Source organism: Macaca fascicularis, chromosome 20 (assembly GCF_037993035.2).
Source record: "Macaca fascicularis isolate 582-1 chromosome 20, T2T-MFA8v1.1".
NCBI lineage: Eukaryota > Metazoa > Chordata > Mammalia > Primates > Cercopithecidae > Macaca > Macaca fascicularis.
The window spans coordinates 48,177,204-48,190,513 of record NC_088394.1 but is presented as its reverse complement, the minus strand read 5'-3'; the positions used below and the strand labels follow the sequence as shown (position 1 = coordinate 48,190,513).

Sequence of the window (13,310 nt, the reverse complement as noted above, 5' to 3'; positions counted from 1 at the left end):
CCCAGTAATGAGATGGCTGGGTCAAATGGTATTTCTAGTTCTAGATCCTTGAGGAATCGCCACACTGTCTTCCACAGTGATTGAACTATTTTACAGTCCCACCAACAGTGTAAAAGTGTTCTTATTTCTCCACATCCTCTCCATGAGCTGGCTATATTTCTATGCACACAGCCCAACAGTGCCATGAGTCATGAGTCTACCAACTGGACACATGTGACTGAATGACCACAGTCTCTTTGGCTCTTAATTCAAGTTTTCAGGAAAGAGAGCCAATGATTGCCTGGTCCTGGGTTACAGATCTGATAATGGATCAATTAGCTAGAATGGGGTGGGGCGGGATCATGAGGTACAACATGGCTAAGTGTGCCTGTCTCTGCACAGAGCATAAAGATGAGAGGTTCTCATGAAAGAAGTGAGCTGATGGCAAAGAAACTTGCCTAGCAAGGTGGAAAAATGTATGACTGGCCACTTGTAGCATAAAAATAGGATAGTTTGGTAATTCTCAAAGAAGATAGCATCTCAGGGGAATACCTTACTTAGGAGAAAGTTCCTACTGATCTCAAATTAAAATACCTCTTGTGGGTATTTAACCAGATAAGCTTTCTTGAGCAATGCAGAGAAATACTATTTTACTCCGGCGGCAGCAGCTCAAGTGGCCAAGGCAAGATGGGTCAAAGTCAGAGTCGTGGTCATGGTCCTGGAGGTGGCAAGAAGGATGACAAGGGCAAGAAAAAGAAATATAACCCTCCTATACCAGCTAGAGTGGGGAAAAAGAAGAAGAAAACAAAGGGACCCGATGCTGCCAGCAAAGTGCCAATAGTGACACCTCACACTCAGTGCTGGTTAAAATTACTGAAGTTAGAGAGAATTAAAGTCTATCTTCTCATGGAAGAAGAAATCATTATAAATCAGGAACAAATGAAACCATTAGAAGAAAAGCAAGAGGAGGAAAGATCAAAAGTGGATGATCTGAAGGGGACCCTGATGTCAGTAGGAACCTTGGAAGAGATCATTGATGACAATCATGCCATCGTGTCTACATCTGTGGTCTCAGAACACAACGTCAGCATTCTTTCATTTGTAGACAAGGATCTGCTGGAACCTGGCTGCTTGGTCCTGCTCATTCACAAGGTGCATGCAGTGATAGGGGTTCTGATGGATGACACGGATCCCTTGGTCACAGTGATGAAGGTGGAAAAGACCCCCCAGGAGACCTATGCGGATATTGGGGGGTTGGACAACCAAATTCAGGAAATTAAGAAATCTGTGGAGCTTCCTCTCACCCATCTGAATATTATGAAGAAATGGGTATAAAGCCTCCCAAGGGGGTCATTCTCTATGGTCCACCTGGCACAGGTAAAACCTTGTTAGCCAAAGCAGTAGCAAACCAAACCTCAGCCACTTGGTTGTTGGCTCTGAACTTATTCAGAAGTACCTAGGTGATGGTACCACTCAGTGGTTGGCTCTGAACTTATTCAGAAGTACCTAGGTGATGGTCCCAAACTTGTACGAGAATTGTTTCGAGTTGCTGAAGAACATGCACCGTCCATCGTGTTTATTGATGAAATTGATGCCATTGGGACAAAAAGATATGACTCCAATTCTGGTGCTGAGAGAGAAATTCAGTGAACAATGTTGGAACTGCTGAACCAGTTGGATGGATTTGATTCTAGGGGAGATGTAAAAGTTATCACAGCCACAAACCGAATAGAAACTTTGGATCCAGCATTTATCAGACCAGGCCACATTGACAGGAATATTGAGTTCCTCCTGCCTGACAAAAAGACCAAGAAGCGCATCTTTCAGATTCACACAAGCAGCATGATGCTGGCTGATGATGTAACCCTGGACGACTTGATCGTGGCTAAAAATGACCTATCTGGTGCTGACATCAAGGCAATCTGCACAGAAGCTGGTCTGCTGGCCTTAAGAGAGTGTAGAATGAAAGTAACAAATGAAGACTTCAAAAAATCTAAAGAAAATATTCTTTATAAGAAACAGGAAGGCACCCTTGAGGGGCTGTGTCTCTAGTGAACCACGGCTGCCATCAGGAAAATGGTTGGGAGATTTCTCAGTCCCTGAAAGGGATGAGGTTGGGGTAGTTGCCCAGAGGAATCCCTGTTCCCATTGACTTTTATTAGCAAAACATCCTGTGTCTTTTGGAGTACGATGTGTAAGTGCCCACTGGGTGGCCTGTCTGTTGGTCACTGTGCAGCAGTCTGCTTTCCAATGAAGCATGCTCTTTCACAAAAAAAAAAAGTGAAAGAAATGCTATTTTACCTTCTCTGTGGTAACTCTTTGACTATCTGACGACAGCAATTGATATCCACAGCCTTTCCTATCATATCATCTCCAGGTTAAAGTTCTACCTATTGTTAACTTTAAGATTTTTAAGGGAGAAAGAGAAAATGGCACCACTGTTGCATCTGTAGACACTTCTATCATTGCACGTGTCTCACTTGTCACAATTCATCTGCCTCACCTATGAGTTCCATTGTGAGCTTTTCAAAGTATTTTGTCCAATTAACTTTTGAACCTCCAGCAACTTGGCCTGATGCCAGGAACATAGTAGGTGCGTAAAGTAGTGAAAGCATTCGTTAAAATAACATTTATTTGGAATCCTAAGGCATTTTGTTTTAAAATTCTAGACAACTCTTTCTTGTTGCTGATGATTTCATCACAAAACAGAAGTACTGACTTAGAGAATCTCCTACTGCACAGAAACACTGTGCATTGCGTTAAATGTCTTCTTCCTCGGTGCCACTTTCTGGCAGATGCCTTCTGAGCTGATGTGCCTGGGAATCAATCACACATTCTCCAAGGCACGCTGGAAGGGAAGTTAGCAAGAGTGCAGAGGGACAGGGCTAATTTTCTTGATCTTGGCTCACTGCAACCTCTGCTGCCTGGGTTCAAGTGATTCTCATGCCTCAGCTTCCCGAGTAGCTGGGACTACAGGCATGTGCCACCACGCCCAGATAATTTTTGTATTTTTAGTAGAGACGGGGTTTTACCATGTTAGACAGGCTGGTCTCGAACTCCCAGCCTCGAGGTGATCTGTTCGCCTAGGCCTCCCAAAGTACTGGGATTACAGGCATGAGCCACCGCCACCGCGCCCACCCCAGGGCTAATTTTATTAAAACTGCTTTATCATTTGGGGGGAATGAGAAAAGGAAATGGTGTACCACTGTTTGTTGTCCGCCTGAGGCATTGAATGACAGTCACTGATTTTAAATCATAATTAGCATTTCAAAAACAAAGACACAGTTGTGCTTTCTCACAGTGACCCAGGGGTTTCAGGTAGCAATGGACAGGGTTAGTCCATGAGATGTTCACCTCTGGAATCTGATGACCCAGGTAATAGATTATAGCAATTCACCGTTTGTTTGGAAAAATAAAGTAGCTTAAAGTTTGACAGTTGGGCTAAAGGATCAGAGGGCACTGTTCAAACTGAAACTAAAATGCATTACAAGAAAATTTTCATCCACATAAATATGGGACAGCTAGGAAAAAACAATCCAATCCAAACTGAGTTGGCCATTTGCTGTTCTGTAGACACAGTTAAGGGGCCTAAGAAGAAATGAACACAAATGCCTTCAATGATGGGATTCAAAGAGTGCTCCTGCTCTCAAGCCTGCTTATTACAGCTTTACGTTGTTCCTTATCTGACCCAGATTTTGAGTCACTACTCTAAACTTAATTTAAGGAGTGGTTCAGTGTAATGAGTTTCCAAGTCTGTACAGAAAACAAATTTGCATTTTTCCAACTGATTAGTTTCTCTACTGATTAACTAAGCAAGGTCAACTTTTGGTCACTGATGCTGCTGATAGGCACAGCTGATATTTTCCAGTTTCGGAGTAGGGAGAACTCACTAGAAGCTCTTGTTTTCACTGGTGAAGGACAAATTATGGCATTCCAGAAGCAAAGAAAACACTGGAATGCTCACGTCTACCTGGGTGTTTATTAGCTTCCGTCACTCAGGTCGTTCAGGGACATAGCAAAGGAGAAGCTCCCCTCCTCTCTTCTCCATTCTTAGCTTCTACTATAGAGTCTTTTCATGACAACTGCCTGAGATGACCAATGGTTGTCACCTCATAGTTTCACCGTAAACATAGTGTGAAGTAGAAGATATGGGCTTTGGAGACACAGAAGGAACTGGATTGAAATCCCCAATTCAATTACTTTTAAAGCTATGTGACCTTGAGTTAGTCTGTGCCTTGGTTTGCTTATCTATAAAATGAGGATAATAACAGGTACCTTATGTTATTAGGATAGAAAGAGGAAACATGCAAAAACGCCTAGTTTAGTGTTTGGAACAGAGGAAGCAACTAGTAAATGTTAATTGGCCATCATTTTTTAAGTCCTAGGTCAGATGTGATGGTCGATTATGAAAGCAAGCTTAGCATCACTTGCATACTACTTCGATGTCTCAACTCTTCTCTCTAAATGCCCAAATCATTTCTACCCCTGGGTCCAATAGTTGGACAACTATGACTATGGATTCAAGCTCTACTCAAATCTTCAATCTTCCACAAAGCCTTTCCACGAAGCCTTAGCAGATCACCGGACCCACAGATTGTTCCCTCTTCTGAATTCCTTTCACTGTTACTCTTAACTAATGTCTCCCTAAGTATGGGAAACATACTACTGGTGGTACCATGATGACTTTGGGTGAAAGAAAAGTGATTTGAGATTTTACAGATGCATAGTAGTTCTCAGCCCCTTTAGCAGGCAAATATAGCTGAAACTTTAACATTATTTTATTTTTATTAGAGTCGTGCAAAAGTAATTGTGGGTTTTGCCATTAAAAGCAATGGCAAAAACCGGAATTACTTTCGCACCAACCTGACAGTATATTTGCTTTTATATTTTCTAATTCATGGCAAATAAGGCTGTTTCCATTCATTGTAGTTATCTAAAGTTTCCTTTGATTATGAGGTTATTTAAGGAAAAAAATAAATTATTTCACTTACATAAAAACACTGAGTAAATAATAATTCCAGTGGCATATGAAAGTAACAAGAGAAAAACGGCATCAGATTATCATGCATGAGACTGAAATTTAAGAAATATCAGTCTGTTCCACTTACGCAGAAGTACACTCAAGTGGACTTCTGTCTTTTGAAGTTTTAAATTGATTTCTACTCTGAGTTCTGTCTTCCCCTCAAATGGATTATTAACTTCTTAGAAAAGAATGTCTAGTACTTTCTCTTTTCTATCCTGTGTAATAATTCTATGGATTCATTTACACAATAACTACTCATTACTTAATCGAAGAAAAAAGGAAATTATTTCTTGACCCAGCTTTGTAAATTGGTAGACACCCACAAAGATATAGTCCAAGGAAAAACAGTTATGCTGTGAACAATTAAGAATTATAAGGAAAAGGAAAACCATGACTCACTTCCTACTACTTTTCTTCCTTAGGGGTGTCTCTTAGTCCTTGCTGAAAATAGGATATTAGTACGAGCCACGAAATCATAGTAGAAGGCTAGGACACATTCCTACTGGATATTAGATTAAAAATAAGTTCATCGTTACGACTCTAGCAACAGGGACTGTCTACTCTGTCAATCAGTGATGACTGGCAGCTGGAGAGAGAATTTTGATATAGTGGCCCCTGTCAGACCCTATTCGTCATAGGAATTTTTCTCTACTTTGATTCTTGAGAGTAGCTCTGGTGCCAAAGAACATGAAAGAAATTATTCCTTAAACGTGTATTGCACATGCGCTCTCACACCTCGGAAATGGTTCTCATACCCTTTCCAGCAAGCACTTTTATTTGGTTAAAATTAAGTCTTGGTCTGCTAGGGAGAATTACCGTTCATCAGTTATTCAAAGAGAGTGCCTTAAATGATCATACTGCGCTGGCAATATGGAAACTACCCAGTCACCACTAATGCAGCCAGTTACATCCATCTCTGTAAGATTCTCAGAGTACTCCACTCTAAAGTTAGAAGTGCCTGCCTCTTTCCCCTTCAATTTCTTTTTAAAAGTGATTCAGTTAGATCACTGAGATTAATTCTTTAATCAAACCTGGCCTGTAAGATGGCCTTCACTTTATGAACAGACAGCTGATCAACCTTTTAGTTTTCCAACATTCAGATGTGCTGAAAAGAGCAGTCATTCTTGTGGTGTGGTATGTGCTTTTAGATTTAGCATTATGATTTTTTTTTTCTTTCTCAAGGTGGTTAACCTCCATGTCATGTGCTGAGTAGTCGAACAGAAATATACTTTTTTCTCTTATGATCTAGCTGCTGCTTTGAACTGATCATTTGGTGTAGCATGGCAGGAACAAAATTAGAGTAGCATTTATGGATTGCAGCAACTTATGTTTAGCCTGGAAGAATAAAATCATGCTTTAAAGAGTGAAATTTAATCATATATAAGAAATAGATCTAAAACCAGGTATTATATGACATTGGGTTTTCTAAATCGTTTATTGTTTGCTTCTTGATGGTTCTGGGAGAAATTACAACAAAAGCCTGGGTGTTTTAAGTATAATAGGACAGTGTTGCAATAATGAAGTTAATTCCCAGAGAGTATTAATCAGAAATCTTTTATTTGCTAAGGACAGAAGCCAGCTCAAACTAGCCTATATCAAGATAATTTTGGGGGAATTCATATGACCTGGGAAATTTAGGACTCTGGCTTAGGATAACTGGAGACAAGCACTGGGATTTGTCTTCTTCCTTTCCTTAAATCAGCCTCATTCTTTCCCACTGTAAGAAATCCTTCACAAGTCAGGGAATCTATTTCACAAGAGAGAAAGTGCCCATTCCCCAGGAAGATCCTAGGAAAGAATTCTGACTGTTCCTGCATGTGGCATGTGCCTATTTCTTAGGCAATCGCTGTGATCATGGAGACAGGGTCACAAAGGTAGATGCATTTCACGTTTGGAACACACGTTAAAATTCTGGGTGGGGATTAGGTAGGGGATAGCAGTAACCAGAAAAAAAAAAGGGGTGGCGCAAATAAGGTCTTGAAAAGTTAGGTTGCAACCCCAATTTGTATCTACTACAATGAACTGAGAAAGGAAGATGAGAATCAAGAGTGGGTAGAATGGTGGTAAAGTTAAACAAATGATAGGAGGAAAAACAATCTCTTGAGACTGTCTGTTAAAATCGAAAGTTAGGGTAAAGGCTATATTGCTATAAAAAGATACCCTCAGTACAGACTAATGGATAAACATTTATTTACCTCTCACCTTACAGTTTATAATTGGGCAGGAGGTACAGATTGATTAAATTACCTTGTTCCATGAGATTATTTAAGGACCCAGGTTACTTCTTTGTGTTGCTCTGTTATGCCCTACATATAGCTTCACATGATTAAATCTGGCCCACACCTTCACCTTCCCACTCCAGCCCACAAGAAGGGGCCCCCTTATAAAAAAAATATGATCTCAAGTTACAAACTTGGCTTCCGCCGGCATCTCATTGGTCAAACACAGTGCAATGTTCACACCTACCTACAAGCAAGGCTGGGAGAAGTAATCTTCAGATGAGTAACCTTGCACCCAGGTAAAGCTCAGGGGATTCTGCTATTATAGATTCTGGGAAACAATTAGCATTCCACCACACCCAAAATGTGTAAGATCTCTTAAAGCCATGTAGCTTCACTGATAGTGAAAGGAGTGTAATCAATGTTTATGATGCTGATTAAAATACATGTAACCAGGTGACTATAGACCCAAGCAACATGTAGAATTAGGTTTACATAGCCCTATAAGTTGGTGAACATCCTTGGTAGAAAAAGCATCCTTTGCTTTGCCACTGAGGTTACATTTGCTTTGCTTTTTTCCCCCCTTGTGTCAGTTAAAACAAAAGGTAGGTAGATTGCATCTACAGTGTGATGATATTTTTCCTAATTTAAGTCTGAATAATACGGGTGAAGGGTAGAGTGAGACTTCTTCAGCTTGGAAGAAATAACATGCATTGTGGCATTTGTAATGAATCCATTTGTACCATCATCATTGTTTGTCTCCCTTGTGTAATTTTTCCTAGGCATTCTCTGGCAGTTTCCCATAGAAAATGCTGCCCCTTATAACATCTCTCCTGTCTTGGGCGAAACCAGCTTTCTCTTCCCAGGTCTCCAGGCAACAGAATCTTAAAAATGAAATATTCATTTTCTGAAACCTAATTTAATTTCAGCGATGACTGGGTTGCAGAGCTTATCAGATCACAGAATCTGAAAAATTCTCTAAATTAACAATTCTCTCCTAGTGATGGAGGTTTTTTAATTTTTTTTTCTGCATCTTGTTAAAATGTACACACTCAGTTTTAACCTTGGTTTGTCTGACAGTGATTTACTCATTTGTGATCTAGGGGTAATGAGAAACATTGCAGGCAATCATCTTGCTGTCAATAAATGAAATACATAGTTATTTTTCTAAAGCACGGATTAGTGTTTTTCCCAAATGTAGCTTCTACCCCGAGTGAGAAATAAACTCTTCTTTAGTTTTATTTTTGGAGCAAATTCTAAAGTATGGTAGTAAGGAATTCATCTTTCATAACTTCTGGGGCTGATGAGTCATTACTGACATGTAACATCCAATTAAAGCAGTGACAAATGTAATTGCGTGTCATGCACCGTGGGGGTGATAAATTGTACCACATTCTAAAAGACATGTTTTGGTAAATGCTGTTTTGCTGAAAGACTGCAATTATAGCCTGCTTTGAATGAGGTGCCTTTGTTTTAAACACAGGGTAATGGAGTTCTAAATAGAGAGTTCAGGTTAACAAAAGACATTTCAGAGCAGAGTTTAACCAAGCTAACTAGCAGTTGAAGTTTTGCTATCACTATCATTTCGACCTGCAGTCAGAATTTATCTCAATTTTTTAAAATATGGCTGTTCCTACAAAGTTTGGTCCAGATGACTTAATTTCTGTCTCAATGACATGGGCTATTTTGGCAAATATTAACTGCTTGACACTGTAGGCTCTCAAAACAAAACAGAAACTCAGAAAGCATTTAATGAAGTTGGCTTATATTCAGACAAATTGGAAGAGTTTACATTCGTTAAAATTTACCTTTATCTAAAATACTTAAACAAAGAGGGTGGACAAATTTGGTTAAATTTTGAATTTATCAGATAATTTTTCATCTGTCTACACAAACTTCCCTTTGGAGCATATGTATTTGATGACTGTTACACTGTGGTGTGTATGTGTGTAGTGTAAAACTTAGTAATTCCTGATCTTAATAAGGAGATTAATATAAGTAGTAATAAGTATAGTCTGTTTTTCAGGTAAGAGAAGAATTAAGGACTTAGTTTTACATGATGATTGCTTTGTCCATTAAACTAAGTTGGCCCAATTTGATAAATAGCTAAGTCATTCTCACAAATTCTATTAGTGTAGTAACTTTCTTTATTGTTTTACTGAGAATTGCATTGGAGAAATAGAATAATATACTTATAATAGTAATGACAATAATAGACTACATTAATTGAGAACCTCTAATATGCTGAAAGTAATAATTCTAGTGTTTTTTTGCATTGCATGAATAAGTATTCAGTATCTGGATTCAAATTTATTTCTCTATGCAGATACATGGTCTCTGTGTCTAAGGAGATTGCTATATAACAGAGGAGAAATAGAATGCAATGTAAGAATAATCAGGGTTTTTCCTGCAAAAAAATATTCATAACATTATTTCAATAGGAGATAGATTAATTACAGCATGTAATTTACATTTATCAGTCAGATATTTATTTTAACAATATGGACAGTATTTACATTTTGAACTAACATGGATGAGTAGAGCAATCCTCCTGCTAAGAAAAACTAGCAATGCTGAATAAAATTTTAAAAGATATCTTTTTGAAGGCATTGGGAGGAAGACTTGAGGGTCAAGATGCTGAAGAGAATGAAAGTGTGGAGAAGTTCAATAGTCTCAGCCACTTTTTCACTCAAAGCAATCTCCAATTAAAAGGCAGTTCAAGGCAAAAGGGAGAAAAAAACATGTAGAAAGTAGCAGAAGGAGGATGAGAATCTAAGAAAAAACTTTCGATAATTAAGATAAAATGGATGCATTAATAAATTATAGCTTATTAAAACTGACTTAGGAAGACAGAAAAAAATCTAAATGGTCTTATATCTAGTAAAAAAAAAAAAAAAAAAAAAAAAAGAATCCTCAATAAAAACCTTCTCACAAAGAAACCCTGGCCTCAAATGGACTTACTATTGAATTGGTCCAAACAGTTAGGCAATATATACCAGTCTTATGCAAATAGAGAGAAAATTTATTGATTCATTTAATAAAGTCACTATGACCTTGAAAGCAAAATCTGACAAAGCAGAACAATGAAGGAAACTGATAGACCAATATCTCAAAAGCATAGACGTAAAAATTTTAATCCAAAATTCTGGCAAAAAAATTTCAAAAGATGTGTAAAAGGAATAAAAAACTAAGTTGGGTTTATCCTAAGAATCTAAGTGTTGTGTGTATATATATATTTATGTATCTATAAAACACTATAGTTATATACATATATAACTATAATACAAATATAGTTATATATGTATTATATACATATATAACTGTATTATACATAACTATATATAACTATAATATATATAACTATAACAATTATACACAACTATATATGTATTTTATACATATAAAACTATATTGTATGTAACTATATTACATAGTTATATATGCATTATATACATACTGTAACTATAATACTTATATAGTTATATATGTATATAACTATATATAACTATAACAATATAGTTATCTATAATAATATAGTTATCTAGGTAACTATTACCATATAGTTATCTAGGTAACTATTACCATATTGTAACTATTACCATATAGTATCTAGGTAACTATTACCATAATAATAGTTATATTATTGTATATATTATTACTTAATAACTTATAACTATTATTGTTTAGACATAATAATATAAGAGGTATAAACAATAATAGTTTTAAGAGATCTTCTTGGTATTGATTTCTATTTTTGTTGCACCATGATCAGAAAGTGTGCTTGGGTATGATTTGATTTTTTTGAATTTATTGAGACTTGCTTTATGACCGAGCATGTGGTTGATCTTAGAATATGTTCCACACACAGAGGAGAAGAATGTATATTCTATGGTGGTTGGGTGGAATATTCCACAGATGTCTATTAGGTTCAATTTGTCAAGTATTGAGCTTAAGTCCAGAATTTCTTTATTAGTTTTCCTCCTCAGTGGTCTGTCTAACACTGTCAGTGAGGTGTTGAAGTCTCTCACTGTCATTGTGATGGCTAAGCCTTTTTGTAGGTTAAGAACTTATTTTATGAATCTGGATGCTCCAATGTTGGGTGCATATATATTCAGAATAGTCAAGTCTGATTGAATTGTACCCTTTATCATTATGCAGTGTCCTTCTTTAAAGTCTGTTTATCTGATCTAAGAATAGCAACTCCTACTCTTTTTTGTTTTCTGTTTGCATGGTAGATCTTTATTCACACCTTTACCTTGAGCCCATGTGGGTTTTGTTATATGAGATGATTCTCTGGAAGACAGCAGAGGGTTGGCTTGTCTTTTATCCAGCTTGCTACTCTATGTCTTTTAAGTGGGGCATTTAGCTCATTTACATTCAGGGTTAGTATTGATACATAAGATTTTGATACTGTCATTGTATTGTTAGCTGATTGTTATGTAGACTTGATTGTGTAGTTGCTTTATAGTGTCTGTGGGCTATGTGCTTAAGTGTATTTTTGTGGTAGCAGGTGTCGTTCTTTCAATTCCATGTCTTGTAAGGGTGGTCCAGTGGTAACGAATTTCCTCAGTGTTTGGTTGTCTAAGAAAGATTTTATTTCTCCTTTGCTGATGCAGCTTCATCTGGTGGGATATTAAATTCCCTGGTGAAATTTATTTTCTTTAAGGGTACTGAAATTAGGCCTCTAATCTCTTCTGGCTTGTAAGGTTCTGATGAGAAGTCCACTGTTAGCCTAAAAGGATTTTCTTTTTATGTAACCTTACCCTTCTCTTTAGCTGCCTTTAAAATTTTTTCTTTTGTGTTGACCTTGATGAATCTGATGACCATGTGCCTTGGAGATGGTTATATTGTATAGTATCTAGCCAAGGTTCTCTGTATTTCTTGAATTTTTCTGTTAACCTCTAGTGAGATTAGGGAAATCTTTGTGGACTATGTCTTCAAATATATTTCCCAAGGTGCTTTCTTTTCTTCCCTCTAAGGAATGCAAATGAGCCATAAGTTTTTTGTCTTTACATAATCCCATATTTCTCAGAGGTTTTTTTAATTTCTGTAGTTTCTAAAAAAATTTTTATCTGATGAGTTGATTTGAAGAACTGGTCTTTGAGCACTGAGGTTCTTTCTTCAGCTTGGTCTATTCTTCTGTTAATATTTCTGATTGTATTATCAAATTATTATAGTGAATTTTTCAGTTCCAGAAGCTGTTTGGTTATTTTTTAAAATGGTGATTTTATCATTCACCTCTTGAATTGTTGTACTGGATTTCTTGGATTCCTTGGGTTGGGTTTCAACTTTTTTCTAAATCTCAATAAGCTTCCTTGCCATCCAGATTCTGAATTCTATGTCTACCAGTTCAGTGTGGTTAAGAACCATTGCTAGGTAGCTAGTGGGTTCATTTGGAGGTGAGGAGACACTCTGACCTTTTGAATTTCCAGAGTTCTTGCACTGATTCTTTCTTATCTGGGAAGGTTGGTGTTCTTTCAGTTGTAGTGTAAGATGAGTACACTCAGTTGGCTTAGTTTCTGTATGCTTTCAGAGCGCCAAGGCTCTGTATAGGGCTTACATGTGGCTGGATTCTTACCCTTGGATTCACAGGTGTTAGCAGAATAATTTTGGTGGTATAGGTCAAACTGCTATCCAGTAGCTGGCATTTAAGAGTATGGCTGGTAGATAGGCTCTTAGCCATGTGCCTCTTTTGTATTTCCTCATATTTACAGATGTGCTCTACAGTGGTAAGGAAGAGAGAAATGACCTGCTCACCAGGTCTGCCCCTGGACCTTGGGGTAGCGCCTCCAATCACGGGCACCACACCCATGTTTCTTACGTTAGGTGTTCTTGGCTATGGGACTCACTGGGTAGAGGCTGAAGCAGTGAGATAGGCCACACCATTTCTGGATTGGCCCTGTAGAGAAAGGCACACCCTGCTCCCACACTGGCTCACAAACCTGCATGTCTCACCCCTGTCAGTGCTCTGAGAGTTGGGGGTCTTCCCCAGCCTGAGTTCTGGCCACAGATCTCAGCTTAACACTGTCTAGTGTTGACTGGCCCACGGCTTAGTTTTGGGCACTGGCTGTACTGGGGGATCCAAATTT

General features: G+C 37.9%; 1 pseudogene; it reads left to right on the top strand.

Annotated features, from left to right (window-relative positions):
- Positions 1-633: 633 nt before the first annotated feature.
- On the top strand, positions 634-2,031 carry LOC102139351 (26S proteasome regulatory subunit 4-like; annotated as a pseudogene).
- Positions 2,032-13,310: the final 11,279 nt, after the last annotated feature.